This window comes from Dermacentor andersoni, chromosome 2 (genome assembly GCF_023375885.2).
Source record: "Dermacentor andersoni chromosome 2, qqDerAnde1_hic_scaffold, whole genome shotgun sequence".
Taxonomy (NCBI): domain Eukaryota; kingdom Metazoa; phylum Arthropoda; class Arachnida; order Ixodida; family Ixodidae; genus Dermacentor; species Dermacentor andersoni.
In genome coordinates, this window is record NC_092815.1 from 155,794,203 (window position 1) to 155,809,224 (window position 15,022).

Sequence of the window (15,022 nt, forward strand, 5' to 3'; positions counted from 1 at the left end):
GCGTCTGTCAGCAAAGAGTGTTTTCTCAACGGTTTCTGCTCAAATATAGTTTCGTGGTAACATCGGCTGATGCTCTCAGCGTAAACTAGTAAAGGAACGGTCTCTTGTCGCAGGAACCGGAACCTTGGAGGTGACGGGATGGAGCGGTATACGGGTTCGTGTGTCAGGGTTAGAAGAAAGTAAACAATTCATGCTTAGTACAATAATACTAAGTTTTGATATTTATCGACTTCGACGACAATAATAATTGTTCGTTTTTTCCTTCCATCAGTGGGGGAAACGTTTTTGGTTAGCTGGCTCGGTCGGTTTCTTTCGTTTCCCCAGCCCCACTAACTTATTTACACCGATGAGCCATCCACATTGCATAAAGAAATTATTATCGTCGTTCTCCTCCCAGGAAAAAGCCACGCACACGCACGCATGCACGCACACGAAAACATCGGCGAAGTGCTTCATTAAAGCGAGTGTATGCATGCAAGACACCTCAAATATGTTTCGTTATTTTCGATGAAATTCGATTTATTGGTTTGCCAGCTGTAGAAAATACGTGCAAGATAGGTCGGCTGGTTCCATGCACCTGTCGCAAATCACGCTGAGGTGCGACAACGTCTATATGAGCACCAATGAGTTCACTAGCCGGGACTGCCTCTAGAAATAATCTCTGCGCCTTGTCTGGCTCATGTGATAAACCTTAGCAGCTGCTTTCTTCTATGTCTTTCTCTCGCTTGCTATCTATCCCGCCCGCCACAAACAACTTGCTTGCCCAACTGGATAAACTATAGTTATCGACTCAGCCCTTCTTTCTTTTCCCATCTTTCCTTTTGTACCCCCAAGCAGCTGCGTAATCAAGAAAGATGTGCTTGCAAGGAGGCGTGTGCCTCGATGTCATTCCTCATTTTGCGCTCGGGCGAGCATTGGCCTGGTGAAACATATTAGCAACGCGCGGTGAAGATAAGTAAGACGACGCCTGCAGTTTGCGGACGTAAGACCAGCGTTCACTCTCTCTACCCAGTGTTCCTTGCCTTTTCCATTTAGCACTCTTCGAAAGTTTCACACTTTAGGAAAGACGCCAAGCGTTGAGAAATAAACGCGGAAATATTGGTGGCCACGCTTAACGCGTGCTCAGGGATTCCTCTTTGGTTTTCGCCACTTTGACTGCACTTAGCAGGTACGTAGAAAGGACGGATATCTTGTGCATGGGAGGTAACCCTTTTGCAGTAGGAAGCTGACCTCCACTGAGCCCAACAACGGTATCCGCAGCGCGGTGTAAACGCCATAACATGCGCCGAGCTACCTCATCTCCTTTTTTCCGCATTCGAGCAAGCCTCCAGTTTTCTTCTTCGGTTTGTGCTGTTGCGCTTCACGCAGCACGACCACTGCCTTTCACGAGGTTTCGCTTCCGCAACGCCTGAGCTACCCTCCGTTTCACCGTCAGACAACAATGGCCAGGAAAAATTTCAGGAAAACCGGTTCGCGAACAATACTGCATTTAAAGCTTTTTTACATGTTTCCAGCAAAAAAAAGAAGGAAAGAAAAAAATAGAGCTGGAGAAGGCACACTGATATAATTATAATATTTCTCGCACTTTTTTTTTCATATTATTGCGCGAAGCCTCTCTGCCTTGCTTTCGCAAAAACAAGTTACAACCCTATTAGGATCGGCGTTAAGGCCGGAGTGTGCCACAACATTTGTACCACCAAGAAGGAAACTACAGCGATTGCTCTAATTTCTAGCGCAAAGCTGGAGACCATGCGTGGTGCTTTCCAGGTGATTGCACCATGAATGTTTTCCTTTATTGCAGTATATGGGAAGAACCTCGAGGATTTGTAGAGCCAGAACTTCCGGAATATCTGTTTTATCTTATGCCACTCGCGTTGTGTTCGCCCATTCCTCGCATTCGTAAGTTCATTGCGAAGTATCACTTCGTGTGCCCTTTAAAGGCAGAAGGTTATCTTTCACTGATTTATTTTTTATTGATCCAACACAACATACAATATGCGCGGTCATATACGCTCGAGCTCCTTCGCATTTTATTGCTGCCCGGGAGACGATATGAGTGAAGTCTTGTAGCAACAATGCAACTTTATGTATGTGTTGCCTTCGAGAGCATATTATACCCTCCAAAAGTCTTATAATGCTTCTGTGGCCATTTTTACTCGAAGTTGTGCAGGCTGTGCCAGGCAGCGGCTATATAGGAAAGTTTCGACGTTCTTCGAAATTGGCTAGCAATCCGATGCAGGAACTAATTGCGGATCTTCATTGTAAGGCAGGTGGTTTTCGATAAGGAAACAATTTTTGTTTTGTTCATCACTCGTCGCCAACGCGCACCAGGCCCGCATTTCGGATATTTGGACACACGAAGGCACTCAATGCACATTCCCACTTTATCTATGCATGGTATCTTCTAGTAATCTTACAATACAGTGTTCAGACTTTTGTTAACCAACTCCACCCACTCGGCATGTCAAGTGGACCTCGGCATGTCAAGTTATGCCTTTCACATGGATCAGATATGTGGGCTTCTCGCAAACATAATTGGTATTCTGTCTAAAGTTTTGATTTTTCTGTCTCAGAGTCTCACCTCCGGTATGTGGAGGTCGCCGTAACTTCGACCGCGGCAACATTTATTAAAGAGCGCAAATGGTAAAATGCGGGGCGCGGCAAGAGATGTGTCCAGGCAAGACTATGACCGAGCGTTGCTGTCATTGTTCCACTCGCAATGGCCCACTATCACACATGGCTATCTTTTTCGTCGCTGGCGCGATTGATCGCGATGGTCGCTACACGAGCACTTTTCCCAGCGCATAGTACGGCGAAGAAACGCGCGTTTATACGGAAGGTACAACAATTACGAGGACACATAAGCACCTTTGAGTTGTGCATGTGAAAGCATTAGTGTCCACTTGAACGCCACTGAGCGGTCCTTCGAGTCATGAACCGAATCACGGGCCGATCCGGTGGCTCGTGCGGCCGAGCTTGTTCACGAAGCGGAGCTAAGGCGGCAATGTTACACCACCACCGCGGCTGAGGGAGGTCGCCAGCGGCGACGCCGGGCCGAGGATCGGGCGGTTCAAGACCGCGAGGGACAATGAACCGCTCACTGCAGCCCCCTCTCCATGATGGTGATGATGCGAAGCCCAATGTGCGGCGTTTAAAATAAACACTGCGATAAACCCAAGCCAAATGTACGCGTAACCGCGTTAAGAAAACAAAGACGTAACAAATAACTGAGAAAGAGTTTAATGAACAGTCGGAATTAACCCAGCGATAAACACCGGGGCCGCACATTTCACCTTCGCTGGTTTACCATCTGTGCGGGGTGCATGGGCTTTCTTTCTTTATTATTTTTGTCGATGGACCGTTTCCATACGTGTACAAGCTAAACCTTCTTTCGGTGCTTTGCAAATATATAATCTTGTACGAATTTTTTTGTCCTTTTACACGCTATAAATAAACTGCCTGAGAGGCTAATTCACTCATAAACGCATATCAGATAACCTAGGACAGATGTCCTTGTGGGAACCACAGCTGACAGCCCCATGTACCCATACACTGTACACATAGTAGTTATCGTATAGGTTCTGATGCTTTCGCGCGCCAGTATAACGATGTTGTCTACAATATATCGCATGTTGCCGTACCTGTCCACGTATACTATACTGCTAAGCAGAAATAGGGGAGGAAACACTTCTCCTTTCCGTAGCCTTTCGGTATTCTGCACTTTCTAAGTACCTTTATGCTTATAAATCTTTTAGGCGGACACAATCCTTTGCGATCTTGGGAAGTACTAGACGAGGAGCATGCGTTGACAGGCTGCTGTCGGCTACCATCTCCCATGTGAGGCGCCATCCGTTAAACCCCCTGGACTTACTGTCCTCGCCTGTCTTTTCTTGTCTTTGATTCCATTCCTGACGTCGCTGTCAAGCTGCGTACTTAACGCCGCACCCGCTTATCCATAATCCATAGCCTCGCCCTGCTCCTAGCTCGTCAGCTGTCCGCTGGACGTTCGGGCGACTTCTCACTTGAGCTGCGCGTCATCTTTTAAGTAATTTTATCTATCTTGACGTAGTCTACGAAGGCCGCAGAAGGGCAACGGTGCGTTTCAATTTTGTTTTCGTTGCGTTTCCCGAGACGTGTGTTGAAAATGGACAAATTTCGCGTTATCTTCCCTATTAGTCAGAAACTTTTCTGTTTTAAACATGCTCATCACCATTTTTCTAGTCTTTTACTGAAAAAGCTTGATAGGCTGTCACAGTATAGCCTATTCTGGGTAAGATTCCGGGGTGCTCAAACAATTCGGATATCAATATTACTGATTTAAGATATTCTTTTGTCTGATTTGGGATACTTAAAAGATCTGAGTCGAGAAAGAAAACAGAAGGATGAAATATACGGAGTGTAGCCAGAATTGCTAAAGCAGGAAAAGTGAAAATAGAAAGATGGTAACGAAAGATGGTATATCATGGGAAGGCGCGTGCGAACAGGAGAAAGCTGATCACGTCATTAAACATTGCTAACAAATTGCTGTTCTTTTAAAACGGTAGAATATATTCTTTTATTTTCAACTTATTTGTTGTGTACGTTGCGACTTATTTCAGGGTCAGTGTCAGGCTAATTGATGTCAGTTTACGCTACGTGGACGGCCTGTTCCTAGCCTGTTTAGTGTAGCACGAAAAGAGAGAGAAAAATAGTAAGGTGTACGGTAGGTATTTAGTCTAAATGACTCAGGGACACATCATAAAAGCGCAAAGGCCATGCGAACTACAGGGAAGAAGCGCGTGTCTGCATCACTCATTTCTACTTCATTCCATCTCCTTACAGCAATTGTGATGTGAGAGAGGGTGATTAGGCAAAGGACTACTGCGCTTGCAAAACCCGCCGTCATAGTTTTCTCGCAGTAGCATGCGTTTCCCAGAACAACACCTTGCGCTATGAGGACTGGTTAAAAATAAGTATTAATGAAAACAGTGCCCAACGGCAATTGACAACCTAAAGATCGCTCTCAGTGTGGTAATCCAAGCGCCAATACCAAGCAGGCAGACGTTGAAGTGCGTTTCCCTTAACCGCTCAGTGTTCAAGAAGTAGATACAACACCACTTCGCTTTGTATTGCGCTGTTTATGTTACGTTCGTAGATATTGGTGGCCGTCTCGTGATGTTTTCATTCGGTTGCGACGTCTCATACGTCGCGAATTGCGCAAAACTCGCGAAATGTTACAATGTTCCCGTAAGATTTGATGTGCGGAGCCTCAGTGTTAGAGCCTGGCGCTGCAAGCCTGAGCCAGGACACCTTCCTCAACATTTCCTAAAGTACCTTCTACACGCTATCCTGGACACAAGGCTAACGTGGGAAATGACAGAAGAATAATACATTAGGTAACTTGACAGCTTAGGTAACGGCTTTTTCGCAGACACAAAGAGAAAATACTTACCTAAATTGCATTTGGAGCTATGTTTTGCATGCATTGTTAACACGTGGCCTTCAAGTGATACATTCGTCTTGTTAGATAAGAAACATTTATTTGGTTTCTTTTCGTTTTATTTCATTTCGCACACCTGTCTATACAGGGTGTGTTTTCTTAGCTGCACCGAATTTTTGAAATTAGCAAAGGATAAATCACGGTAACGTTACTTTTACCACTCGAGTGTACGGATTGGCAGCCTCTAGATACACAGCAATTTCTGCGATTACGTGCGTAATTTGCGAAGTTACGGTAATTAACTTTCTAATTAACTACAATACATGGCTATAGCAAATGAGTACTTCAGGGCCGGTCTTCGACACTACCTATCGCTATGATTAAATTTTGAATAGCGGATTTCATGTGGGAGCTACGCGAACAATTCGTTCCCCTTAGCAGGCTCCTTGAAACCGAAACTGGCTGGAAAAAGGGCGTCTGTCTCGCCGATGCCACCGCCCCCCTGCCTTTCGTCGTCCTCGAGGTCACCGCCTGTCCGGCACCGAGGCCAGCTTGCGCTATGTCTTTGATGTGTGTGGCGTTGGCCTAGCGCTTCAGTGCCGGCAGGCCACCAAATTACCTTCACACACACACACACAACACAACACAACACAACACAACACAACACACACACACACACACACACACACACACACACACACACACACACACACACACACACACACACACACACACAGCCCCTTAAAGGCCACACCTACAGGGGCCGCACTAAGTCACTTTGCTTTGAAAAAGCTAGGTATACATCTTCATCAGAAGTTTTTGGTTTAGGCTTTCCTGGACATAAATGGTCACCCATCAGCTTTTCTCTTCACCTAGCGCAGATCCTGTTTCGACAGCTGCACGCGCAGCAACTTAACACCCACCACCTGCATTTTTATTGCGTCCTTCTTTTGCCCTTGTCTTTCACGCTCCTCTGCAATTCCCAGACTCGCTGCAAACTTTCACTTAGCAAAATAGGAGGCACGGCTTCTCATTTGCAAGTAAACGGCGCACATACGCGAGCCTTGTAAGGCAGAACTTCAATATTTTACTGCTTTTTCTTTGGGACATCAAACCAAATTTGTTCCGCCGAGTCGCGCACGTCGCTTGCATCATGTCTGAAGCGAAGAATACAATTACCGAAGTAGATGTGATGCATTGAGAGATTGCGCGTAGGGGAAATCCTTGTAATTATAATTGTGGATGACGCTGTAACGTCGCTAGTCTGTACGGCATGCCATCAAGAACACTCAAAACAAAGAACAAAAATTCACACAAAACGGGTGTTTGCGCGTTCCGCCAGCACGCATATAGCTATGCTAGAGAGTTGCATACCCTTTTAGAGTTTGACAAGTTTCTCTTGAGCGTGGACATTTGGCCCATCGAAGAACGTTTCGTAATCCTGTTTTCTGTATATTGCGCAACAATATTTGGGGAAAGATTGCGATCAAAAAAATTTGAAGCGCTGCTCTGCACTTATGAACAAATTGGGTGGTCTTTTCATCTCCAGGTTGCGCCAAGTATGGTCGCATCATGCAGGAAAAATACGACCACTTTTGTGCAGACGAGAGCCTATTTGTCTATGAAAGTTTAATTTACCTCAAGGCACCGAAGGCTTCGGAGGACACAGAGACGAATGCAGCAATAATAACCTATCTTACCAAAAGGCCGACATAGGCGTTCTGTATAACCATGGAAAGCGAAGTGAGAACGGTGACAGAAAACGGAATGTCGCCGTGTAGATAATGAAGAAGGGCCGAGCGGCTTTCCCAATTCGTGTCTTACGTGCCCAGGTGGGTGACGTGCAACGCATCGCCTGGCTCTAAGCTGCTTCTCAGCCTACAGAGGAGTCACCTTTTCAACGGGAACTTCGGAGTTGTAGTTTTTGCTGAAGGGCAAGGAACGAACTGAAAATGTATTCTACCTGCGCGTTGCCTTCGGCGCTAATTTTGAGTAGATGAACGTATGACGAAGCAGCCGCGTTAACACCTCAATAGATGCCAAGGCGAAACATTCGCCGGCCAGCGTTGCTAGTCTCGGGCCGGCTGCTGCAATACCACCAAGGACAGCTGAAGCCGTAGACTTAGCACAAAATGTTTAAAAGAGGGAAGAGGGGGGACGCGCCTCGAGCACATCCTTTAAATTTCAGTTTTCATTCTGCCAGTTGAGATAAACAGTGTTAAACTGAAGAAAGCCTTCATACTTCCGGCTATCTGGGAAAATTACATGCCTTATTGACAGTGTTAACTTACACGTGAACATTCCTTTCTACTTTTGCTAGGCCTACTTTTTGAAGAACCGGCAACACAGCACTACCAAAAACTACCCAAAACTAAATGTTTAGTCTGATTTGAAAGAAGTTCGGCAAAAAGGAGAGGTCAGGCGTGTGCCTAATGAGAAACGTGGTCATGTCGCGACGCTTATCTTTACGACAGTTCAAGGAGAGTTATATGTTCAACTACCATGACCCGCATAGCTGCAGTGTGTAGCAATCGTGAGCCAAACCCTCAAAGAAGGTTTTTCAGCGTAAGCGCAGATGGGGAAATCGGATCTCGAAGGAATGAAGCGTTCGTTTTTGTAGAAGCGCACGTGAAAATTTACATGGCAGGTGTTCTGCATTTGAAAGCAGGAACTTAGTAAAGTAAGTTAGTTGGCCTTCAGCGGTCGTTTCCGCTTTCCTGTTCCTTTGTGCTCGAGCAACACGTTACCACGCGCAAGATAAAGTTTCCGGTCTTTCAGTCTCGCGTCCTCGGCGTGCCGTCAACCCAACGAACCTTCGAACACTGTCAGGCCCTTATCTTCTGCGAAGATTAGCTTAGACGTTGGCATTTCTCGCACTGACTTTTTATGAGGGGCTTCGAATGCATGTGTGCAAAGTAGACATGTTAGTGGCACAGGGCATCGGTTGGCTTGGAAGTAAACTTGGCGGTAGATGCGGGCTAACATTTAGCTGTTAGTGACTGTTTCTTCATAGGCGCATTATCTCTTGTTGTAGCGCCATTTTTTTTTACCATGAAGAGAGAGTATTGTACCCCTGTCAGTCACGAATTATGGACTGTCCATAAATGCGTGAAACATACATAATTTTATGACAGGGCGTTTGAGACTCCACTGAAAGCTAGTCAAGGTGGTAGAATGATCTGTGCATTTTATGATGGGTCACAATAATTACAGCGTAATTAGATACTTTATTATTGTAAAGTCAGTCATGCTACGTTTCTTCCTAAAAAGTATTGAATCCCCCACTGGAATTACATGCAACACTTATTTATTGGCGGAAACATTTCAAGAAAGAAAACAATATATTTTGAAGTTGCTGCCGGCATGCCCCACGTCAAACGTCACGTAAGAGACGAAAGCGACTTCACCAAAGCGGTACTCTGTAACGATACATGTCACTCAGAAGTAAAATTGAAGTAATTTAGGTTAGCAGAATGTTGAACTTACCCTAAGCTTAACGTTTGTGCTCTGTCCCTTGCTACCACTTAACAAAAATGGCAAAAATAGGGTGTGTCAACAAAAATGGACGCTGTGACTTAAGTGGATACGTAAAATACTCAAGGCACCTTACGAAAAACTAAAATCGACCTTACTTACGCACTCATAGACGGGTTTACGTGGTGTTTCCTTGATGTAGGGCCAGCGTAAGATATTTGTAGGTTTTTTTTTAGCTCAGGCAAGCGCTTCCACTTGAATGATTAGCATTTCACCATTAGCATTTCAAGTGGGATGACAATTATCGCAGTCACCTGCGCAATCAACTAAAATTGAATAGCTAACTTTTTGTTGACTGCAGTAAGCGTGAAGGTTTGTATTCAGACTTTAGAGGCAGTCCTGTTTCTACACAGTATCAGTTGGAAGAATTCCTTTAGCGTGTCTGTGCTCTGAGATATCGGCCTCCAAATCTTAAGTGTGGTTCGCATGACTACGCATGCCAGAAGGTTAGGATCGGCGCAAAGCCCCTCCCTGATGTGACGCGGCTGTTGCGTGCGGCGTTTAGCCTGACAATGGGGCGGAGGCATGGCAAGTATGATAACTGCCCCCCTTGCCCACTCGGCTGGCGAAATTAATTTTAATTATGGGGTTTTACGTGCCAAAACCACTTTCTGATTATGAGGCACGCCGTAGTGGAAGACTCCGGAAATTTCGACCACCTGGGGTTCTTTAACGTGCACCTAAATCTAAGTACACGGGTGTTTTCGCATTTCGCCCCCATCGAAATGCGGCCGCCGTGGCCGGGATTCGATCCCGCGACCTCGTGCTCAGCAGCCTAACACCATAGCGACTGAGCAACCACGGCGGGTGTCGGCTGGCGAAATAAAAACTCGAAAAACCCAGCACCGCTGTTGTAACACGCGACCGCGCAGCCTGCACGTGCATAATGGTGACTAGACGAGCAGGCATGGTCGATGCCTGGGCTACGCAAATAAGGTGACTGCTGGTTTCTAAGTATTGTAAGTTTTATTGAAATCTAGACCAATAACTGCACGGTACACCGCGCTGTCATAGCTTGGATTCGCCACTATAGGGGAAGGGGGCAGAACTGATAGTGCTGTATCCGCCTCCCGTAGTTAGTCCGTGTTATCGGCAAAACCCAGTGTATTTGGTTATAGTGGGGATACGGAGATTGGTATAAGCTTAACGACACAAAAAAAATCTGTCCTGGCGTTTTTTTAACTCTGCTTTATACCTACGCAGTAGCCGGTAATGGTATAAGCAAATATAACAACAATATCAAATTGAACGAAACGCTTCCTTGTTGTGTGTCCATAAAGTAATCCATGCATAGACTATCGTAAGTAACCACTTTGCTGTATGATTCATACTTTCTGTAGGTTTAATTTTGTGATCGTGGCTCACACAAGTGGGAAACAGTTTAAGCGGGAACAGAAATGAGTTATACAAGAATAATTTTACTTTTCGGTGCAAAACGCTTTCGTGGCGCAGCAGAAGGCCGACTACTCGAGATGGCTTTAAGATGATATGGCGGATGTGGCCGTCGCATTGCATGTTTTCTCAAAAGTGTACCTCAAGTGATTTTAAAAGGTGGCAGTTATGCAATAGCACCTGACTGATATAAAATACTTGCAAAGGCCATAATGCGTCTATGTTTAGAATAAAAAATGACGACTTCTGACTTCGGCACATTGAGAGAAAGTGCGTTGGCATCAGACCATTTTTCTGGTGATCGCAGTAAATTATTCGTTCTAGTTAATACGTTATTTTAATTTTCACTGGAAATAAATATAATAGCGTCGTTCGCGTATATTCTGAATCCGGCGACTGTATAAATGGTTACGATGTCATTAACACAGATATTAAAAAATTGCCGCCCGAGGATACCGCGTTGAGGCACAACGCAGACAACACGGCGTAAAGGCGGCTTAAACTGATTCATTTAAACGTAATGCGCCCGTAAGGATAAGTAACACTTCATGAGGAGCAAGGCATGACCTCTTATCCCCTACAACTCTAACTTTTGAAAAAGGATCTCATTATTTATTCGATCAAATGCTTTTGTGTAACGCACAAAGATTCCGAAGAAAAATTTCTCTGTGAAAAACTAATATATATCCTTTTGATGAAGAAGGACAGGTTCAGTCGAGTGATTTTTTCCTAAAACCATATTGGGAGTCAGCGATTGTATCGCGGGCTTGACAAAGTTTCCCTACATGTTGAAAATATATTTTTCGTTACCCGTAAAAAAAAACGGGAATACCAACTGACCGATAATTTGACAAGTCATTTATATCTCCTTTTTTTTGCAGCCCGGTTACTCTGGCCATTCGCACGCCTCAAGGAAATTGCGCAGACAGTAAACATGGATTATATAAAAGTGCTAGTTGATCAGGTATAAGATTGATTAGTTTACACAGGACGTATTTGAACGTCATTAACATCAAACGATGCAGTGCTGTTCATTTCAGAAAATATGCCTAATATTCGTTATCGATCGGTTCTAGAAAAACGGTGGGTGAATGCCTCTTAATGGCTAGTACAGACATATGTACTTAACTCTTGAACTGCTCAGTGAGGTACCCATTGAATGCATCAGCGAGATATTTGCCCACGTATTCAGCCATTCTTAGTAACCCTTTCGACTGACCTACGGCCGCTTTTTCAAGGATCTAGTGACCTAAGTTTTTTTTTCCCAAGGCTATCCGAATGGTTTACTGTGCATTCAATGTGTTTTTCGTAATAACTTCGTCTTGCATTCCCAGTGTCATTATTTAAAATATTCCGGTACTGCTGTAGTCATTTAGCACGGTTATGCGTTTGCTGGCGATAACCAATTTACACATTTCTTTTCTAACGAGACCATGTATTTCACGGGTTATCAAGAGCTTTCTCATTATTTACCCATTGTTCTTTTTTAAAGGAAAACGTTTTTCGCGTATTGTACAAAATTTCTTTTAAAAAAGTTCACGCACGGTGATCGCACCACTTTCTCTCTGTATACGACTCTAATCCTTATTAGATACGTCAACGCAGAATCCGTCCAGTGCGCCCGCTGTTACGGGCTGATAAAGTTCCTCATTCCGGGATACTTGCTTCAGAACTGCGTTCTGGCAGAAGGTGTATATGCTCCAGTGATCACTGCAATCACAGCTCGTAACTCCTGAATATACGTTTGACATATCAATGCTAGCGATAGACAGTTTCAAGAGTGTTACAGAAGTCGGTGTGTGAAATAGTGAATCGGTAGCAGCGTAAAAGCACAGACATTGAACCTAACACTGCTAGAAGACAAGGTGAGTCTATCAATATTGAAGTCTCCACTGATCATAGCAACATACTTATCCATAACAGGAAATGTGAGGTACGATTCCAAAAATTCAAGGAACGCAGATATGCCACCGCTATGCTGTGTATAAAACAATGACAGTATTGTATTATTACCAACTATTATTAACACAACTTCCACATGCATAGAGCAGAGGCGGAATTTTTGTACAGCTTCAGAGTGAATTCTTTCGTTGATCAGAATTATGACAGAAATCATCATGACAAAAGTATTAAGCAAGCAACTATCAAGCAACTATCAGTTGAGAACGAAAGGGTCAAATAGTGAAGGACGACAAGCTGGGAGACTCCAAGAAGTTCATGAAAAAAAAACGGGTAGGTACTAATTCAGAGGCGGGCCCCCCATTGTGGTTCCTTGCAGGGCGTTGCAGCCAGCAAGCGCTTTCCTAATTTCGTGTCGCTCGCGAATCGAGCTGCCAGAGCAGATAAATAGAGTGTTATGATTTACGTATATTTAGGAAGGACACCAAAGGCGTAAAGGAAACACCAAAGTTCGAGCCTGGTGTGGTCCCAGCTTCGATGATCCCGCAGCCTTTCGGGCGCCCTGAAGATTCAGCGCCACACATTTTATTATAATCCTGGGGGCTCTGCTGAGGCCTCCGTTCACTTGTACTCTTTTCCCTTTCTGGTGTTAACTTATCTCATAAAACCAAATGCCACCTTAAATGTAAATTTCTTCTTGTAAAACCAGGCGTCAAGACAAGAAAAACCGCGCTCTTCCGAATGCGGGCTGCTGCCGCCGTCGGCTTGAACGTCCTGCAAAGAACCTCTCTCCCCTTTTAGCGGCTGCTGTGATGTTGCCCTCCGCCAAGTGTCCATCCATGCCGTAGCGTTGAACACTAAATCCAGAAAAAGCGTACATGTTTGAACATTAGCAATTCAATGAAAAATTTGTTTGAAGAACAATTTTTATTTAGCTGAATAAGGACTCTCCCGTGAGGCTAAGGCGCATGCCCTGAAACTCAGAAGCGTGGTTTTCATTGCTTACATAAGGCAAGGGTTCCCTTCGCGAGGAATGGTAAAGTGAGCGTTCGGAACACACTTGTCTCTGTCATCAGTTCTCGGCGTTATGGAAGCATGAAGTGCTCCTCATCTCAGATTAGAAAGTGACCCAAGGAAAGGAAAGTTTTGGAATTTGGCCCTAAAGCAATTTAACAAATGCTGCATGCATTCCTAGAAAACAATAAATTATATTTCAAAAATTTAGTAGCGCGTGGTAATAAATTAATGTTGTGTGATGGCTTTTTTTGAGAAATTCTTGCAGGCGGAAATAAAAAGAAATGCAGTAGATCCAACTAGTCGCACTATATATACAACCGTGTTCTGTGTTAGCGCATTAAGTGTCGAAACGAATACAAATATGCACGTACGTAGACACGCGCGCAAATAAACACGCACGCACACACACAAGCGCGGATACACAAATTTTACCGAGCCTTTTACTAAGGCGAACCAAGAAGATGCATCGTGGCAGTCACTTTAATGCTTCTCGATGCATGTTGCCTTTAGCATGCTAAATAGCGTGGTCTTTAGGAAGAGTTGGTTGGCTAAGCGCGTGGAAAGCTATAAGATATATGTGATAAATGACAACAAGCAAATATATATACCGACGAAACGCAGCCACGTTTCTTAAACAATTTCTAGTCACTAAAGTAGCTGCGGCGCAAGCAAATATGGCCAAGGAATGTCAGAGATTTGAATGAACAATGCATTTTTTTGTACTTTAGGCAGAGGCGTTGCGCCATATCCTAATGTTCACGCTGCCACTCTGATCTCTTTCTTTTTTTGAAGATTGGAGGCATTGCTTGTTCTGCGTTATTGTAGGCTTCGCTGATACCTTTGGCGACGCTGGCTAATAATACAAATAAGGACATAATGTGTAGTCTGCTACTTTGAGTAGCATACGTGTCTGTGACAGAATGTGAAGCACCTGCGCTATCGTCATTGAGAGTTTATGGGTTTTATGGTAATGCCAACAATATCGGCAGAGTAGCAACATTACATACCTATTTCAATCGCTTGAATGTATACAACTCGACCTGAATCAACCTAATACAGAGATCATAACTCAGAAATACAACAGAAAGAAAAATTATAGCCTTTGACTACTCATCGTCATATCAGGAACATTTTTTTCTCAGTATAGCGTATGCAGGTCAAGATACTTGTCTAGAACGCGGCAGCTTCGTTCTGCGGACTGCACTGGAGGCATTAGCGTAAACACGCGATGCAAAAGTTGGTAATTGAGCAAGCAAGGGTACACTCAAAAGACATCGTTCCCCTTCCCGCTGGTCTCATGTCTGGCAACTGCTTCGGTCTTTAGGAGCGCTTTCCAAGCAACTGTCGAGACCACAACACCAACGTAGTCTACATTCCGCATGTAACGAAATAGAAAAGGTCAGTACATTGGTTGACAGCTTACCTTTGAATAGCGTTGGAAATACGAAACGGACGCCAGACATCAGCTATGCTGAAAAAATCCCTGGTCAAGGTTTATATAGTGTTCGAAGTCGTGAGTTCGATCCTGGCCACCGTGGCAACATTGCGGCGGGACCAAAACGCAAGATCTATCTTGTGCTTACATGTAGGTGCAAGTTTAGAGCCCCAGGGAGTCAATTTATCCTGAGTACCCAACTCGGGCGTGCCACATAAACACATCGTGGGTCTGGCACGTGAAATCTGGGGAATTTATTTACTTTATTTAAAGAGCACAAGACATGAGTGAGCCCAATAGGCATTGAAACTTGTTATATAAATTAA